This window comes from Solanum pennellii, chromosome 10 (genome assembly GCF_001406875.1).
Source record: "Solanum pennellii chromosome 10, SPENNV200".
In the NCBI taxonomy this organism is placed as follows: Eukaryota; Viridiplantae; Streptophyta; class Magnoliopsida; order Solanales; family Solanaceae; genus Solanum; species Solanum pennellii.
This window is the reverse complement of record NC_028646.1, coordinates 56,420,971-56,440,266: the sequence shown is the minus strand read 5'-3', so window position 1 is coordinate 56,440,266 and position 19,296 is coordinate 56,420,971. Positions and strand designations below refer to the sequence as shown.

Below are 19,296 nucleotides of genomic sequence, written 5' to 3'. Positions count from 1 at the left end.
CAGAGTTCATAATCCATGAAAGCACGATTGCGCTGCAACTATCCATAGATTTGTCAAATTAGGCCTATACGCCTCCTTTTTACATGAATTATCAATGAATCCCAACTTATTACACTACTCCAGACAGAGTAATTATCAGCTCCTATTAGTTAAATTGAGCTGAGTAATACTCCAGAATTGTCAATTGTATGTAAGAATAGAAGATAACTGTGACTTAACTTCTCAGATAACTCATTGTCTACATTCGCCATAACTTCACCAATGAGATGGGCAGTACAACCAGTGTGTGCTTAGATCAGAACACAGTTATGTCAGTCATCGATTTGCTCTGATACCATGTTAGACATCTTGAAGAAGATATCTTGAAGAATGTTCTAGATGTAAGGAAGAAGAGTTAAGAGAGAATGAGAAATGATCTTCATTGCTTGAAAGAAATGAATTAGTAATGTGCTACATTTATACAAAGCTAAGAAACAGAAACATTGTTGTAACTAATCTAACCGACTATTTACTCATTAACCCTTCTAACATCTATTAATTATGTATAAACTCTTACTAATTACATGTAGGTCCTAGTTGTTCTATGTAATATTTTCTCCAATAATAATTGGCAAGGGAAATTGCATTACGTAAACTCTTTTGCATTTGGCTGAAACTAGATTGGAGATATACCGATCCCGGAAAAGTGAAAATTAGCTAACAAATGTTGATCTTATTTTAAACTGAATAACTGGCAGTGTTGAATGAAAGAATAACTTATGCTATTGATGCAAATTTTGTATTGCAGATGATAGATTTCAAATAAAACATATACTATTGAACTTTCTCTGTGCTATAAAATAAAAATTATAACATACCATAATACAAAGTTTGGGAAAATGCATGAGTTCCCTAACCTATGTCCGAAATTTCAGAGACACACTTATACTATACTAAAATCATATTACCCCCAAACTAATTTTATAAATAATTTTCTATACTTTTTCGTCCTACGTGGCACTATCTTCTAAGCCCAATGCATTTTTACAATATTTTCAAACTACCTGGTTAATAGTATGACGTAGGCCGAAAAGGGGTAGAAAATTAGTAATAAAATAAGTTAGGAGATAATAGAACCTTAGTATAGTATAAATATGTCTCTGGAATTTTGGGCATAGATTAGGAATACTTATGCATTTTCCCTTAAAGATTTTATCTTTGGAAATTAACGATTATGCATAACTGGATTGATACATATATTGAATCGAATCATAATCTGGTATCATAAGTCACAAAATCTTATTTCTTGTCGAGCACATTTAATGTCATGCCCCGAGCTACCCCCGAGACGCGAACACGGAAAAATACTTAGGTTTCGGGGCTGGAACTTGTTGAGTTTTTGAACTAGGGTTCTTGAGCTTTTTCTTCTTTCTTGCTTCTAATTTTCTAACTTTTTCCTTAATGATTTGACTTAGATATGTTTTAATTGGGTTTCTAGGTTTAAACTGACTAAAATCTGATTATTTAGGGTCAAAATGACGTAACTTAAGGTTTAAACAAAGTGGGAAAAAACCAAAAGACGCTTGGATAAGTTGCTGTCGGACGAAACAACGGCTAGGACTGATGGTTCGTAGTCTGACCGACGCCCCGTCGTTGGGTCTGTCGACTAGGCCTGTTCGACAGGAGTTTATTACAATGGGCATAAATTTTTACTTGGAGGTATGATTTTAGAAAGGTAGGTGGCTACGGAAAAATAATTCAATTATCTATCTGTGGGTAGGTAATGCGAAACCTAATTCATTTTGTGATAATAGTTATGACCATTTGAAGTTGACCCAACTACATTTCCCCTTAACTGTTTGCAAATTTTCCACCTACTGACTGTGCTGATCATTCTTAGCTCTTGTCAGAGAGTGGGTGAAGGGAGTCTTGATCGAAGGTCACGGACTACGGACCGTCGTCTGAACCTACGGACCATAAGTTCGTTCGTCGTCCAAGACTTAACCAATTTTTCTGGGGATTCTTGATCGATGGTAAGGGACTACGGACCGTCGTCTGACCTACGAACCGTAAGTCCGTCCATCGTCCAAGACTTAACCAATTTTCCTGGGCTGAAATTTTTAGGAGTTTCTGATCCCATCGACGGTTGTTCAGGACGGACGTAGGTCAGGCTACGGTCCGTAGATGCCACCGTTGGTTGCACCTGTAGATTTTTTCTGTAAATTGGTTTTTAGTCTGTTTTGGCTATGGGGTGTTACATTATCTCCCCCTTGAAAACATTTCTCCTCGAATGAAGACTAAACTAGTTGAACTATAGGGAGAGAGCTGCAAACCCTAGTACTAAACACTGAGAACTGAGTTTCTGACTGAATTGAGTTCCAATAACATGAAAATACGCTGAAAATGCAAGTATAAACTGAGGGAACATGATTCTAAGACTGAATTCATGCATGAATGATTAGAAAACTGAAGAGGAACTATTACCTCAAGCTAGAGTGGAATCAGAAGGAAAGAGGTGAGGATACTTGGCTTTCATGGCTGCTTCTGCTTCCAAGTAGCTCCCTCTACGGACTGACTCCTCCACAAAACCTTGACTGAAGCGACTTCTTTATTTCTCAACCTTCTAACCTGACGGTCAAGAATCTCAACTGGTACATCTTCATAAGAAATACTATCTTTCACCGCCACACTCTCTAATGGCGCTATAGAGGATGGGTCACCCACACACTTCTTCAAGAGTGAGATGTGGAAGACCGGATGCACTGCTACTAATTCTGCTGGCAACTCGAACTCATATTCCACCTTGCCAACCCTTTTCAAGATCTTGTAAGGGCCTACATATCTAGGAATGCGCTTCCCTTTCTTTCTAAATCTCATCACCCTTTTCATAGGTTAGACCTTCAGAAAAACACAATCATCAACTTGGAATTCTAGTTCCCTTCTCCTTACATCTGCATAAGATTTCTGATGACTTTGGGCTGTCTTAAGTCTATCTCTAATGAGTTGCACTTTCTCCATAGCATAAAGGACTAAATTTTTCCCTATCAAAGTTGCTTCACCTACTTCAAACCAACCAACAGGAGATCTACATCTACGCCCATATAAAGCCTCATAAGGGGCCATCTGAATACTGAAATGGTAGCTATTATTATAGGAAAACTCAATAAGAGGAAGGTGATTATCCCAACTACCTTTGAAATCGATTACACAAGCTCTCAACATATCCTCTAAGGTCTGAATGGTACGCTCTGCCTGCCCATCCGTCTATGGATGAAATGTTGTACTAAGGTTAACTTGAGTACCAAGACCTTTCTGAAATAACTTCCAGAAATGAGAGGTAAATTGAGGACCTCTATCTGAGATGATAGACAAAGGAACCCCATATAACCTCACAATCTCATTAATGTAAAGCCTTGAATAGTCTTCTGCCGAATATGTAGTCTTGATCGGCAAGAAGCGAGAAGACTTAGTCATCCTATCAACTATCACCCAAATGGAGTCATGCTGTCTACGAGTACGCGGTAATCCTGTGATGAAGTCCATATTGGCGCATCCCACTTCCAAGTAGGAATATCGATCTATTGAATCATACCCCTGGTTTTTGATTTTCTACCTTGACTTGCTGGCAATTGGGGCACTTACTCACAAAGTCTACTATATCTCTCTTCATGCCATTCCACCAATAGATTTCCCGCAGATCGTGGTAAATCTTAGTGGCACTTGGATGAATAGAATACCGAGAGTTATGGGCTTCTGCAAGAATATGTTGTCTCAACTCACCCACATCAGGAACGCACAATCTACCCTGGTAACGAAGTAAACTATCTCCCCTTTGGGAGAAAACCTCCACTCTCTGATTGTGGACTACATTCTTAAGTTCAAGCGAAATTGGGTCACTTTCTTGCTTTTCCTTAACCTCCACTACCAAAGAAGATTCTGCCCCATTCAGAACTATCACACCACTATCTGATATGCTCATAAGGCGAACTCCCAAGCGAGCAAGACGGTGAACCTCCTTCACTAGCTCCTTCCTTTCTTCCTCAACTTGGGCTACACTATCCATACATAATCTACTAAGAGCATCTTCTACTACATTCGCCTTACCCAGATGATAGTGCACACTCATATCAAATCATTAAGGAATTCAAGCCATCTCCTCTGGCGAAGATTCAACTCTTTTTGGGTGAATACATACTGAAGGCTCTTATGGTCAGTGAACACATCTACGTGAACACCATACAAGTAGTGTCTCCATATCTTGAGTGCAAACACCACTACTGCAAGCTCGAGGTCATGAGTTGGATAGTTCTTCTCATGAACCTTAAGTTGTCTAGAGGCATAAGCTATCACCTTACCTCGTTTCATCAACACACAACCTAGACCAACTCTGGATGCATCACAATAGATTACATAACCATCTGAACCCTCTGGTAGAGTCAAGAAAGGAGTTGTAGTCAATCGTGTTTTCAATTCAATGAAGCTTTTCTCATAATCATCTGACTATTGAAACTTGACCATCTTTTGAGTCAACCTAGACAATGGTGAGGCTATGGATGAAAATCCTTCCACAAACCTTCTGTAATAACCTGCCAGACCTAAGAAACTTCTGATATCTGTAGCATAGGTAGGTTTGGGCCACTATTTCACTGCTTCTATCTTCTGCGAATCCACTCGGATCCCTTCGCTAGATACAATGTGACCAAGAAAAACAACAAATTGCAACCAGAACTCACATTTACTAAACTTAGCAAATAACTAGCAATCCTTGAGAGTCTGCAGAACAACTCTCAAATGACTTGCATATTCTTCCTCACTCCTAGAGTAAATGAGGATATCATCAATAAAGACGATAATGAAAAAGTCCAAGTACTATTTGAAAACTCTGTTCATCAAATCCATGAAAGCTGCAGGAGCATTAGTTAGTCCAAATGACATAACTACAAATACATAATGACCATACCGAGTTCTGAAGGCTGTTTTCAGAATGTCATTATCTCTGACTCTAAGCTGATGATAACCCAATCTAAGGTCTATCTTTGAGAAATGGCTAGCACCCTGAACTTGGTCAAACAAGTCATAAATCCTGGGGATGGTATACTTATTCTTGATTGTGACCTTGTTCAACTGTATATAGTCAATGCACATTCTGAAAGAACCATCTTTCTTCTTTACGAACAACACTGGTGCACCCCATGGTGAAATATTGGGTCTTACCTTTTATAGAAGGACAATCCCTCAACCTGTGACCAGACTGACCTCACCCAAAACATCCCTCTTTTCCTGCAAGACACTCACCCGGATGGTTCTTACCACACTTGGTAAGTCTAGGTGCCTGAAACACTTCCCTGAGATTTAGAGCCTGGTGTTCTACCTTTCTGGTCATACCTGTTCTTGGAGGATGGAACACTAGCTGATGAAGGGGCTGGAGCCGAAAACTTTTGCTGACCCTCCGAGCGATTTCCACCACCCAATTTGTGCTGAGAATAATCATAGTTCCCAGTCCTAGCCTTCTTATTTTCCTTAGCCTGTTCCCTAATCTTATCACCCTCAACCTGCTGAGCATGAGTCATAAGCCTAGAGATGTTCATATCTCCAAGTAACATTGCATTTCTGCACTCAGTTTTCACAAATCTGACACTCCATACAAAAACTTATTCATCTGAGCCCTGGAGTCAGCAACCATGTGAGGAGCATACCTGGAGAGTTGGTTAAACTACTCTTGGACTGTCATGTTACCTTGACTTAAGTTCATGAATTCTTGGGCTTTTGCTTCTCTCAACTCTATTGAAAAACCTGTCGAGAAAAGTCTCACTAAAGCAATCCCAAGTGATAGGAGCTGCATCTGCACCCCTATTCTCCTTCCACTGAGTGTACCAGATATGAGCAACATCCTTCAACTGGTATGATGCTAACTCAACCCGATCATTCTCAGTGACTTGCATTACCTCAAAGATCTTCTTGATCTCATCCAAGAAATTCTGAGGATCCTGATTAGCTTGCGATCCTAAGAACTCAGGAGGATTCATCCTAACAAAGTCACGGAACCTTGCTGCCACTGATACACCATTTTCGTTCATATGAGCATGAACCCGATTGTTCTGGTTAGTCATACTCTGAGCCAACATCTGTATGGCATTTCTGAACTCAGCATTAGAGACATCCTGATCTAGGATTGGATGAGCTGCGTTTGCATTCCTGGCGTTCACATTCTTAGCGTTAGCTCTACGAGGAGACATAATCTGAAAAGTAGAACGTCAAGTTAGAATGGAATAATATCATACCTCACGCACTATACGAATACCAAGAAAGTGAACTTTTTCCTAAAACACTTCATAGCCTCCCTCTCATTAGATGTTGTGTAATTCACACACATGAAAAGGATTCTACTTAGTGTGGCTTTTTCAGACATCCTAAGTCACTTAAACCTAGTTCTCTGGTACAAAGTTTTTTCATGCCCCGAGTTATCGCCGAGATGCGGACAGGAAAAAATACTTAGGTTTTGGGGCTAACTACTTGAACTTGTTGCGTTCTTGAACTAGGGTTCTTGAGCTTTTTCTCCTTTCTTAATTCTAGTTTTTAACTTTTGACTTAATGATTTGACTTAGATATGTTTTAATTATGTTTCTAGGATTAAACTGACTAAAATCTGATTATCACGTTATTACTCAGATTATTGCATGAATTTCAGAGCCCTAGCTTTGTATTTCTTTAGTTCTTGAATTACACATGCTAGGTCAGATATTTCAGACACTTCAGATATACATGCCTCAGTTATAAATGCATAATTACAAAATTAATTGTTGCATTATCAGTTTGCATGTTCAGTTTCGAGCTATCCAGTATTTACAGAAACACAGAAATAATCAATAAATTTACAAAATTTATGGGAGTAGCATAATACCAAGTTGGACTAGGGTTTAGCGTACCTAATAGTCCCAGAACTACTAGCCAAGTAGGTTTTAAGTCCCCTCTGTGGGCAATCAGTTTAGCGATCACACCAGCATGCCTCTATACCTTTGGCAGGGTATATTGGGTATTCTCGATAAGGCGTATACATCGGACTCCATATTTAGCTCTTGTGGTTTTATTATCGGTTATTAGTAGCTCCCACAGATCAGTCAGACTCTCTGCATTGACCATTTATCAGTATATTCAGTATTCAGTTTTAGCATGTTATAAATTGTTCATTGCATCCAGTTAGCTCAGAGTTCAGTTTATCATGTCAGATCATTAATCTTGCTTTTATGCTTGTTCAGTTAGTTTTTATTTCAGCTTTACTCCATCCTACATGCTCAGAACCTTTCAAGTACTGACGCATACGTGTGCTACATCTTCTCGTGATGTAGGTTCAGGTTCTCAGCATCCTATTCACGCATAGATCGATTTCCAATCTTCAGTTCATCAGATTTAGTGGTGAGTCCTTATTCTCTGAGGACAAAAGTCATTTACTTCATTTAAGTCTTCAGTCATTTAGTTTCAATTTTTGCTAGATTTAACTGGGAGCTTGTCCCAGTATTTCTAGTCTAGTTTAGAGGCTTATTTTAGGCATAGTTAGATTCAGCTTAATATTGAGTTAATATTTCCTTTGTATTAAACTCACCAGTTTTCATATATTTCAGTTTTAGCATATGGGTGTTCTCTATATTTTCAGATTTAAATATGATTTAGCTTCCGCATCAGTTTATTATCTTTAGTATGCTCATGATCATGCCAGCAGGGTTTCTTGGGATCACTTTTGGTCCTAGGTTCCATGTCCGCGTCTCGGGAGTAGCTCAGAGCGTGAGACCAAAAGACCCCTCGATAAGTTGTCATTGGACCAAACGACGGCCAGGAATGATGGTCCGTCATCTGACCGACGCCCCGTCGTTGGGTCCGTCAACTGGGCCTGTTTGACAGGCCTTTATTGAAATGGGTATAACTTTTTATGCAGAGGTATGATTTTAGCAAGGTCGGTGGCTATGGAAAATAATTCAATTATCTATCTCTGGGTAGGTCATGGGACACCTAATTCATTTTTTGCTAAGATTTATGACCATTTGAAGTTGACCCAACTGCATTTCCCCTTAAGTGTCTGCAAATTTTCCACCTACGGACCGTGCTGGTCATCCGTAGCTTTTGTCAGAGAGTGGGTGAAAGGAGTCTTGATCGACGGTCATGAATTATGGACCGTCGTCTGACCTACGGACCGTAAGTTCGTCTGTCATCCAAGACCTAACTAATTTTTTTAGGGAGTCCTGATCGACGGTCACGGACTACGGACCATCGTCTGACCACTACGAACCGTAAGTCCGTCCATCGTCCAAGACTTAACTAATTTTTCTGGGCTAAAATTTTTGGGAATTTCTGATCCCATATACGGTTGTGCAGGATGGACCGTGGGTCAGGCTAAGGTCCGTCGATGCACCGTTGGTTGCACCTGCAGATTTTTTTCTGTAAAGCTGGTTTTTGGTCTATTTTGGGTACAGAGTGTTACATTTAATATTTAAAAATAAATGAAAGAGGGATGGGGAGATGACAGAAGGTAATTTTTCTACGTAATTGGTGTGGAACATTATCAGAACGCACAAGAAGAGGACCTCACCACCAGTCAGGTTTGGCACCCTAAATTTCTTTTAAATTTTTTTTCCTTGCATAGAGAATCATCCATAGAAAACTTCCTTTGGATGATACTCTATGCAAGTTTGGGACTAACAGAGAGTGTCTTTGTGTTTGTTGTGCACAAAAACAGAAGGAAACTAGACAACACTTTTTTTATAGACAACAACATAGCTAGACAAATGTGGAACACATTCGGGGCACCCATCGGTATCAGTACTTAGACAAATTGGAGTATAAAAAGAATACTCTAAGAATGGTGGTCGACCAAAGCAAAAAGCAGCATTCACAAAATGACCTTACACATAGTTCCTATTTTAATCTTATGGGAGATATGGAGACAAAGGTGCTCTTGTAAATATGGTACACAAAAGATGTTTTGGTGTGGAGGAATGAGAACAACATGTGGTGGAACTTCTGGCTATTAACTTAGCTTTTCCAACATTTGAGATGGCAGATTCCTTGAGAAATTTCAGCGAAACAGTGGAGAAACATAGACATTCTACCGAATGGAATATGATCAAATGTATTAAACCAAACCCAGGAAAGGTGAAACTCAACACCGATGGGAGTATCTCCAACAACGGAGCTAGAATTGGAGGCATAGTTAGGAATGAATATGGCCACATGATTATGGCTTTTGTGGCGAAAGTGGACTGCCACGACATCAACAAAGAAGAGGCACAAGCGGCTAAGTATGGGATACAATGATGTGCTCAAAATGGGTTGAATAATTGCCTAATTGAGCTAGACTCTATGATAATTGTGGACATGATAAAGAACATCGGCACAAACAATCTGAAACTTAAGACTATAATCGAAGATATTGTGGAGATAATTAATACTATGAATTGTAGTACTGAATATTGCTTAAGAGAGGCTAACCAAGTGTCAGATGGACAATTTGGTGCCAGGCATGAGGGAAGTCATATCTTTCAACACAGGCAGAAGATCCCCAACAGTTCCAGGGGAGCTTATCACCTGGACAAAGCTCAATTACCTAGTATGAGAATTAAAAATGACAAGGCCAACTACTTTGTTAGTTAATTAGTTTACTCTTGTATATATTGCTAGTCATGGAACTGGCAACTTTTGTTGAGTTCCTTTGAACTCAATGGTGCATCAAGATGTAAGCTTTTGCTGGAAGAAATAAGATGCACATCCATTCATGGATGTAATTTATTTTAAAAAATAATAATTAACAAAAGATGGTGGAGAAGAACATTCAATAAATTGTGACTACTTTAACTAAATGAAATAGTAAAAAAGACTTGCTTATAATAAAATGTTAGGAATAGTAAAGAAAAAAAACTCAAAGAAGCAAGCTTATGTCAATCCAGAGAAACAAATGAGTACATTAATGTCTTGCAAGATTGAAATTAAAGACGGTCACCAGAAAACCACCTATCAACCATGGGCAGGCATTGTTCCGGCTTGTATTCAGGAGCTATATGACCCGCACCCTAAATAAATCAATTCAAGGAAGATTAAGATGCAATGATGTTGGTTTAAAGTTGTTGCGCTAGGGAATAGTCCTTACCTTAACAGTTGCATATGTCAACTCATAATCATTTTGTAAATACTTCACTTTGTATCTACATAAACAAAGTATCAACAAACATTGTACTTATACAAAGTATTAGAAAAATCAACAAATATCGGGTGAGTAAAAAATGCATTAGAGATGAAGGAACCAACCCTGCAACTTGAGCGTCAACAAACCAAGGCTTCCAATCATCTGCAATTGGCAGTTTCAAAGTGTCTATCCATTCTTCCGTGCTCAAATGAGGAACAACCATGTCATGATCACCACCGTCAAAGTAAAAAATTACCAAACAGTTTCTTCTAATAGTTGATTATTTTTCTTAAGCTAGAACATTCAAGTTCATACGTCTTGCTTCTATTTCTTTTGGTTTTATCCATTATGTTGTGATTAGTAAAACACAAATTAGTGACTAATTTATTAAGGTCACTTTGAAGAACAGTGTAATATAAAGAGGAAGAATAGCTATCTTGGGGTAATACCTATAAATTAGTGCTCGACGGGATTTGCTAGTGGGATGTCGATGATCATCAATGGCACTAGGGACATCATACACATATGATTTGTTTCTGTCCTTACCTTTATAATACATGCTCTCATTGCATCTCACCCACTCCAAAGTCGTTCCCTGGTATTTTTACATTCAGAAATCTACTTCAAGCGGCCAGCATTGGATATAGAGTTATGGAAACTAGGAATAAAATTGTATTTACATACCTCACGAACGTTTAGTGCTTTCTGGACAACTTTATCATTTGCTCAAACATACGAGTATATGTAATTATTTTCCTGGTTTTGGTGTTTGAAAAGATAAACCAAAAGAATTAACACAATACATGATGCTAAGAAGGCCTTGTTAAGTCGGAGAAACAGAGACTTACTCAACAACATGGTCCTGCAATTGGAAATACTGACTAGCCACTTGTAGGAGTTTCTCGGAGAAGGCTAAGAAAAAATTCAAGGTCACACCAAGGTTCTAAAATATGCGCCGATCGTATGTTCTTGAGACACTAGTTACATGCAATGCTTGACTATTTAAGCATACTTGAACTTTGAAAATATCTTAATATTTTATAAGTGCAGAATTTCATCCCTTGCCTTTGTAACTTTCTGAAGATCATTTAGACATAATATGTTATGTGGATCAACATCAGAGTAACTCCCGTTGCAATTTGTTTTAGCGGATTACACAGTAACATAAGGAAGATTAGTTGCAGAAATAATTTCTAGTTGAACTACGAAAGAAGTTAATTATTTTAATTCAAGGACTTCACTTTGTTAGCATACCTGTGGCAGGACTTCAATTCGCTTCATAATTTCTAGTTGAACTACTGACGAAGTCCATAGCTAATTATTAAATAGAAGTTAATTTCCCAAACGTAGAGTACAGAACATAAGGTATTAGATACCTGATAGATCTTCTCTGAAATAAGTCCCACACGATGAGCATATTTGATTCTAGCATTGGAGTTGCTGTATCCACCTGTTAGAGCATTGCCTTGTATGTATCTGTTAGACCCGTAAACTACTTGATCTAACTACGTGCAGACATGTCAAGGACTTGGGCATTGGTCTGGACATGAATGGGGGCAAAACAGTTCAACACAGGTTCAAGGTGCTTGGGTGTTGGCAAGGCAACATGAACATGCAAGGCTTACGTGTGGGCTAGAGTCATCGGCAAGGTATCGTGTTGGCTTGACAAGGCAAAGTTGTGAAGACTTGATGATGGCAAGAACTAAGGCATTTAATGTGAATTGCTGAAATAAAACTAAGTGTTGAAGGACAGCTAAAATATTCTATGCGTTTGAAGCTGGCTGAAATATTCTAAGTGTTGGAATGTAGCCTGAAATATTCTAAGTGTTAGAATATTAATATTTCATGTGGATAAGGATGTAATTTGAATTAGATTCTATCTGTTAGAAAAATAGTTGTTGGAAACTTAGTTTGAATCCTGTGATGATAAGCGTCGGACAAGTGTCATTTGTAACTGTCGTATGTAACTGCCATGTGCAGAAATTTTATTAAGGGTGGAAATTTCGTTTAAGGCATAGAGTGTGTTTCTGGCCTTAGACAAATTCGTGAAGCCTTCCCTTTGTATTAATTATCAGATTAATAAAGGTTGGGACTAGTTCCTGTATATTTTGTCAGTTGTTTAACTTTGATGTTAAGGCATTTCTATACTTAGTCAAATTTGTAGGTGTAAGATAGGCTGAGTTTTGCAGGCGTTTGCAAGACTCCCTAGGGTGGTGTTCGGTAAAAATAAATCGACCCTCTTTCAATTGGTATCAGAGCACGGTTGAACGATGGTGAAAAATGCAGAACTGTCGGAACTGGAACGAAAAATTGAAGCATTCATTGGGTTTACAGATGATACTTTGGGAGACCCTTCGTTTGTTGATTTGTTGACACAAGTCATTGATTTGAGACTTAACGCTGAGAAAGTTCAGGGGGAGATTGGCGTATATCGACAGAATGTTGATAAACACATCACTGAAATCTTGAATTTTCGTACCACAACTACACAACAACTTGAGGGACTGCAGAAGGAAAATGAAAACCTTCGGGCAGAGATCGTTGTATTGTGTTGGGCTGTGGCTACGTTGAGTTCAAATCGTGTTGAATCATCTAAGGTTAAAATTCCAGAACCTAAAGCCTTTAGTGGTGCAAGAAGTGCTAAAGAACTGGAAAACTTCATTTGGGACATGGAACAGTTTTTTACTACTGCAAGGGTGCCTGACGCTGGCAAGTTAAACATTACCACAATGTACTTGACGGGTGATGCTAAACTTTGGTGGAGAACTCGAAACGCAGATGATGTAAGTGCTGGTCGTCCTTGAATTGATACGTGGGATAAGTTAATAAAAGAAATGCGTGATCAATTTTGTTACTAGCAACGCCTCTTGGCTTGCATGGGATAAGTTGAAAAGGCTAAGGCAGACAGGTTCGGTGAGGGAATACATTAAAGAATTCACCTCTGTGATGTTAGACATTCAAAACATGTCTGATGAGGATAAATTACACAACTTCATTTCGGGTATGCAGGGCTGGGCTCAAAACGAACTTCGGAGGCAGAATGTTAAAGATCTGCATGGCGCAATTGCTGCTGCAGATTCGTTGGTTGATTTCAAGACAACTCGTCCTTTGACGGATGTTCCCTCTACTTCAAAAACTAAGAAAAAGAACGATAAGAAAGGGGAATGGAAAAAGGATAGTCGTAAGAACTGTACAAATGACAAAGGAAAGGCGCAAATGAAGGATGGAAAATATAAACCAAAGAACAAAGATGGTAATTCTAAGGGTTGTTGGACTTGTGGCGGTCCTCATTTGGCCAAGTCTTGTCCGAACCGGGAAAAAGTAAATGCTTTGCTTGCTGGAAATATGAATCAAAGCAATAAATATGAGGAAATCGTGGCTGCAATGGCAAACCCATTATAATGTTGGAGAAACGTCTAGTACTTCGAATCCTCATGCTTCCCTAATTCTATAGAAATGACAGTAAAAGAACAACGTGTGAGTGCAATGGTTGATACAGGAGCCACTCATACGTTTGTAGATGTGAAAATTGCTACAAAATTGGGGCTGAAGTTGTCTAAAAGCCCTTCCTACGTCAAAACAGTCAATGCTAAGGCACATGCCATTGTGGGTATGGCTTATGGTGTGTCTATGTCGACTGAAAATTGGGTGGCGAAACATAATTTGATGGTGATGCCGCTTGGTGAATTTGAGATCATACTTGGGATTGATTTTCTAAGAAAATTCCAGTTTGTTATGTTTCCTCACTTAGATGGAGTGATGGTCATGAATGGAAGTAATGCTGGATTTCTTAAAGGAGTTCATCCATTTGGGAACATTAATAAAGTTGCAAAGAAGAAAGACAAGGGAATGTTCTTGTCTGCTATGTCAATCGACAAAGGGTTGAAGAAGGGTGATGACACTATACTTGCTGCCTTGGTTGAAGTGAAACATGATGTTAAGATGGAAGTGCCCGATTGTGTTGCTGAATTGCTTAAACAATATGTTAATGTTATGCCGCCTGAATTACCAAAGAATTTACCACCAAGGAGGGATATCGATCATAAAATTGAGTTGTTGTCTGGTAAGGTTGCTCCTACACAGGCTCATTATCGTATGGCTCCTAAGGAATTGGCTAAATTGCGCAAACAATTGAACGAGTTGTTGGATGTTGGATTGATTCAGCCATCTAAGGTTCCACACGGTGCCCCTGTTTTATTTCAAAATAAACAGGATGGGACGATGCGAATGTGGGTAGACTACAGGGCGCTGAACAAGGCAACTGTAAAGAACAAGTATCCGGTTCCATTGGTGCAGGATTTGATGGACAGGTTGAGTAAGGCATGTTGGTTCACAAAACATGATCTTAGGGCAGGCTATTGGCAGGTTAGGATAGCAGAAGATGATGAACCAAAAACAACATGTGTAACTAGATATGGTTCATATGATTCCTTGTAATGCCATTTGGGCTGACTAATGCTCCCGCAACATTTTGCAACTTAATGAATAATGTACTGTTTGACTATCATGATGACTTTGTTGTTGTCTATCTAGATGATATTGTCATTTATAGTCGAACATTGGAGGAACATGTTAATCACTTAAGTTTGGTTCTGTCTTAGTTGAGAAAATACACACTTCATGTTAAGATGGAAAAGTGTGAGTTTGCTCAACATAAGATAAAATTTTTAGGGCATCTTGTTAGTAAAATCCAAGTTTGAATGGATCCTAAGAAAGTGCAAGCCATTGTTGATTGGCATACACCTCGTCATATGAAGGATTTGAGGTCGTTTCTTGGCTTGGCTAACTATTACAGAAAATTCATTGCTGGTTACTCAAAAAGGGCAGCGGCTTTAACAGACTTGTTGAAGAAGGATATAAAGTGGGTTTGGTCTGAACGATGTGATGAAGCATTTCAGAATTTGAAAAATGCTATTGCATCTGAACCAATACTTAAATTACCTTATTTTGAGTTACCATTTGAAGTGCACACTGATGCGTCAGACAAAGCAATTAGTGGTGTATTAGTGCAGGAAGGTCATCTTGTGGCCTTTGAAAGTAGGAAATTGAATGATGCTGAACAGAGATACTCAACACATGAAAAAGAGATGGTTGCGGTGGTACACTGTCTGCAGGTTTGGAGAGTTTATCTCCATGGTACTCGATTTGTGGTAAGAACTGATAATGTAGCAAATACATTTTTCAAGACACAGAAAAAGTTGAGTCCTAAACAAGCACGGTGGCAAGAATTCCTGGAAGAATATGATTTCGTGTGGGAACATAAACCAGGAAAACACAACCAGGTTGCTGATGCGCTGAGTAGAAAAGAAGTGTTTGTTGCAGTATATTAAATTTCAAAACTCGAAACTGATTTCTATGATAGAATCAGGTTGTGTGCTGCAAATGATTCATTGTATGTTAAATGGATGGTCAAGTGCAAGATGGCACAATGAGACGGTATTGGATCGAGGACGATCTGCTCTATTTTAAAGGGGGGAGAATCGTTATACCAAATCAGGGTGGATTGCGCAAAGACTTAGTGAGGCGCATGATTCTTCTTGGGCTAGACATCCAGGTGTTCAAAGGATGTTAGCCTTACTGTCTCGTGTTTATTTTTGGCCAAAGATGGAAGACGATATAGAGGCATACGTCAAGACTTGTCATGTTTGTCAAGTTGACAAGACTGAACGTAAAAAGGAAGAAGGTTTGTTGAAACCTTTGCCTGTTCCTGAAAGGCCGTGGCTATCAGTAAGCATGGATTTCATTTCTGGATTCCCTAAGGTAGACGGCAAAGCATCTATCATGGTGGTAGTTGACAGGTTTTCAAAATAATCTGTTTTTGTTGCTACACCTGAACTATGTTCATCTGAAATTGCCGTTGATTTGTTCTACAAATATGTGGTAAAGTATTTTGGTGTTCCGGTTGACATCGTGAGTGATAGAGATACAAGGTTCACTGGTAGATTTTGGACAGCTTTGTTCAATATGATGGGAACTGAGTTATAATTTTCTACTGCGAATCATCCACAAAAAGATGGATAGACGGAAAGAATTAATCACTTGTTGGAAGAATACTTGAGGCACTATGTGACAACAAGTGAACGGAATTGGGTGAAATTGTTAGACACTGCGCAGTTCTGCTATAATCTACACAAGTTGACTGCAATAGAAATGAACCCTTTTGAAATCGTTTTAGGCAAACAGCCTATGACGCCACTAGATGTTGCCAAATCTAAAAATCAGGGAAAGTGTCCAGCAGCATACAGGGTTGCAAGGGACAGACTTGAAATGTTATCTGAGGCACAGGATAGCTTGCGCAAGGCTCAGCGGCGCATGAAGAAATATGCTGATCAACATTGTCGCTCAGTTGAGTTCAATGTGGGTGACAAAGTGTTACTGAAACTTACTCCATAAATCTGGAAACAGATTATAAGTAAGAATATACATCGGGGTTTTATTTCTAAATATGATGGTCCATTCAAAGTGGTGAAACGAGTGGGCGAAGTTGCTTATAGATTAAAGTTGCCAGAAAGGTTGAAAATTCATCCCACTTTCCATGTGAGTTTCTTGAAACCTTACTTTGCATATGCAGATGATCCGGACAGAAACAGGTCAAAGAGGGCTCCTCCATCAGTACCTACACAGTATGATGCTGAAATTGAGAAGATCCTTGATCACCGGGTTTTGGGCACAAGTAAGAAGAATACTAAGACAGAATTCTTGGTTCACTGGAAAGGCAAGAGTGCAACTGATGCAGTTTGGGAGAAGGCGAATGACTTATGGCAGTTTCATGCTCAAATCGAGGACTATCTTAAAAACAATCTCGATGAGGACATCGAGTTCAAGTGGTGTGGGTGGTCTGTTAGACCCGTAAACTACTTGATCTAACTACGTGCAAACATGTCAAGGACTTGGGCATTGGTCTTGACATGAATGGGGGCAAAACAGTGCAACACAGGTTCAAGGTACTTGGCTGTTGGCAAGCAACTTGAACATGCAAGGCTTACGTGCGGGCTAAAGTCATCGGCAAGGCAGCGTGTTGGCTTGACAAGGCAAAGCTGTGAAGACTTGACGATGGAAAGAACAAAGGCATTTCACGTGAATTGCTGAAATAAAACTAAGTGTTGGAGGATAGCTAAAATATTCTAAGTGTTGGAAGCTGGCTGTAATATTCTAAGTGTTGAAATGTAGCCTGAAATATTCTAAGTGTTAGAATATTAATATTTCGTGTGGATAAGGATGTCATTTGAATTAGATTCTATCTGTTAGAAATATAGTTGTTGGAAACTTAGTTTGAATCCTGTGATGACAAGTGTCGGACAGGTGTCATTTGTAACTGCCGCATGTAACTGCCATGTACAGAAATTTTATTAAGGGTGGAAATTTCGTTTAAGGCATAGAGTGTGTTTCTGGCCTTAGACAAATTCGTGAAGCCTTCCCTTTGTATTAATTATCAGATTAATAAAGGTTGGGACTAGTTCCTGTATATTTTGTCTGTTGTTTAACTTTGCTGTTAAGGTATTTCAATACTTAGTCAAATTTGTGGGTGTAAGATAGGCTGAGTGTTGCAGGCGTTTGCAAGACTGCCTCGGGTGGTGTTCGGTAAAAATAAATCGACCCTCTTTCAGTATCGCTATATTCAATCCAAAACCGCAGGTTTGACAGCATAATTTAAAATGAGAAGTATCAATAATGAATGCAGTGGAGTTCATAATTTGATATTAAGTCGAGGCTTGTCACAAACTTCAATACCATGAGAGAAAGGAAAAGGTCATGAACCGAGATAATAAAAAGACTGATCCTGAACTCAGGTACTCGATACAATACCATCGTATATTTTGCGAGTAAGGGGTGCACCAAAAATTCTTGAGTAGGAATCACCACCAACATATAGTGGAATGTTGAGATACCCAGGATGATCCCTAAGCCACTACAGCACAACAATTTCAGTCTCATGAATTTGCTTATGAAAGTTTATGGGTTAGATAAATATATGTTGTTGGAAAATAACATTTAAACACTCCAGGTTCATCACTTTTTTTTTATCATGTCTCAAATTGTAAGATTTCCAGGACTGTATCCAAATTTCCAATGGATAAGAAATTCAACGACAATGAATCAATATATTTCGAGGAATGTATCCAAATTTTATAACCTAGCAGACCATGGAACTAACAACTTTTTGCTACAAACACAAAACAATAATTGAACTTAGTGCTCTCCTTAACACGAGTTATGAGTGTTCCAAGTCTGTAATCTTGTCAAAGAGGATTTGACTTCGACTAGGCTACCGGTTGTTATTCTGGTAGAAATCACCGAGAACGCCACATCCTAGACTGATGACACTTGCTCAGAACAAAATTGTCACCACCTTTCTAAGGAAGTCATAAGTTAGAGTTATAGAGAAGGTATCATTGCAGTTGTAAGCTTCTGAAGTGTTTGGATATGAGTAGCCTGTGCCAGCAGGTTGATCTATAAATATTATGTTGATCACCTAGTAATCAAAACCGTATTAGTTTACTTTTTCCTCTTCTGCAACATCAATGTAAATGATGAATACAACAATTTAGTGTGTATTTACATGCGGAATTAGTAGTATCTATGTATACCTACCCAGTTTGGGGTGTAAATGGAAGTTTTCCATGAAACCCAGGAAGAGTTTCAACAATGAAGTGCTCGGAGACTACACTGTATACAAGTAGTAGCAATAGAAACAGTGTGACCAGTGCCATATAGAAAATGAGAATAGGGGCACTAATATTTTAAGGCTTAATTAACCTGTCAAAGTTACGTCCTCGATGCCTTCATACTAAATATCCAAGCACGCAAATCAAGATTTTGAGGATGAGTTAGTTGCCTCTCCAAATTCACATTTTCTTGATAAGAGGTTTTTTTTACATAGTAATTCCCTCCCCATTTTCCCTTCTCTTGCTCCCAATTTATAAGAGAGAAAAAATAAAGTTAAAATTAATAAAAAAAAAAGTTCAAACAATGATTAGAATAATTTATTATTTCTATATATTTTCTTTTAAAACATATTTACAATCACATGATTCGAAACCTATTACGACCTAAAAATGGGTACAATGAAATTTGCCTATTCCACCAATACAAGTCATCATCAAATTCAATAAACGAAAGAAATTATGGAAAGATAAGACAATAAC

General features: G+C 38.7%; 1 pseudogene; it reads right to left on the bottom strand.

Annotated features, from left to right (window-relative positions):
• Window positions 1-9,953: 9,953 nt before the first annotated feature.
• On the bottom strand, window positions 9,954-18,861 carry LOC107001390 (annotated as a pseudogene).
• Between the last annotated feature and the right edge of the window lie 435 nt (window positions 18,862-19,296).